The sequence below is a fragment of the Chelonoidis abingdonii genome, chromosome 4, assembly GCF_003597395.2.
Source record: "Chelonoidis abingdonii isolate Lonesome George chromosome 4, CheloAbing_2.0, whole genome shotgun sequence".
In the NCBI taxonomy this organism is placed as follows: domain Eukaryota; kingdom Metazoa; phylum Chordata; order Testudines; family Testudinidae; genus Chelonoidis; species Chelonoidis abingdonii.
Window position 1 is genome coordinate 92,504,132 of NC_133772.1, and position 1,548 is coordinate 92,505,679.

Sequence of the window (1,548 nt, forward strand, 5' to 3'; positions counted from 1 at the left end):
CTGGGCTGCGGGCGGGACGGCGGTTTTCCTGCTCTGTGCTGCCCTATGGCTGCGGGGGAGCGAACGGCGCAGCAGGGCGGCCACCCGCACTCAGCGCTGCCCGGTCCGTCGCCCCGATGCAGGCGCGCCCACACTTGCAGTAGCCAGCGGTGCTGTGGGGCTGCGTGGCGCTGTCCGGCCCCAGCGGTGGAGCTAGGCATAGGTAGACTGCAATTGTTCAGAGCAGGACAAGGGCCCCCTCGTTTTTGGTTTGTGGGAAAGTGCAATTGGAAACTTGTAGGGCATATTCCTGGTAGGGCTCCCGCTGACCTAGCATTGTCGCTACTTAGTATCGGTGCACAGCCGACAAGCAAGATAGCTGCAGGGAGACAGGAGCAGAGCTGCTGCGAACTTGGGGGTTTCCGTTTCGCAGGAAAGTGAGCGTTTTGAAATTTGTTTTCATTCCAAATCGAAAGAAAACTGACTATTTTTGCAATTTCCTTCACAACCGATATTCTGAAAATGTTCCTTTTGTTTTTAGTTTCACATTTCAAATTTTATCTGTAATGTATTCAATTGTATACTATTTTGTATTATTTATACATTATTATGTGTTAAGAGGTGTGCATAGTAACTAGTGCATAACTTGAATGTCAACCTTTCCTTACACCACAAGCAGGACCTGAAGACCAGCTCTGTGTAGCTCAAAAGCTTGACTTTTTTCACAACAGAAGTTGGTCCCACAAAACAGTGGTTCTCAATCAAGGGTACCCATACCTGTGGGAGTAAGCAGAGGTCTTCCAGGGCGCACATCAATTCATCTAGAGCTTTGCCTAATTTTATAATGGGCTACATAAAAATCACTAGTGAATTCAGTGCAATCTAAAATTTCATGCAGACAGGGACTTGTTTATACTGCTCTATAATGTATACACTGAAATATACAATATTTTTATTCCAATTCATTTATATGATAAAAATGAAAAGTACGCAATTTTTCAGTAACTGTTGTTGTGACACTTTTGTCTTTTGATGTCTGATTTTGTAAGCAAGTAGTTTTTAAGTTTGGTGAAACTTTGGCTACACAAGGCAACTCACACTCCTGAAAGGGGTACAATAGTCTGGAAAGGTTGAGAACCACTGCAATAAAAGATATTACCTGACCTGCCTTATCACTCTAACACAAGCAGGAAACACTTTAATCAGTACTAAACTTAATGATTTCACAAATAAGAGACTATTTCAATTATTGTATTATGCCATGTCAGCTATAGTGCAAAATATGTATATGCACTACTATATATATGGTATATACACAAATATATTGTGAACTACTACTGCTGACATGTTAGGAAATAACATGCAAATAATAGACAAATGAAAAAATAAAATTTGAAACAAACTTTAGAAATGTTTCCAAAATGAAATTTTTCATATTGAATATTTTTATGAGAAATTTCATCATAAATGATATGATTTTGGGGGAAAAAAGCTTTGTCAAAAACAGTTTTTCCCAGCAAAAAAAACTTCTGATGAAATTTTCTGATCAGCTTTAGTCACAGGCTGATG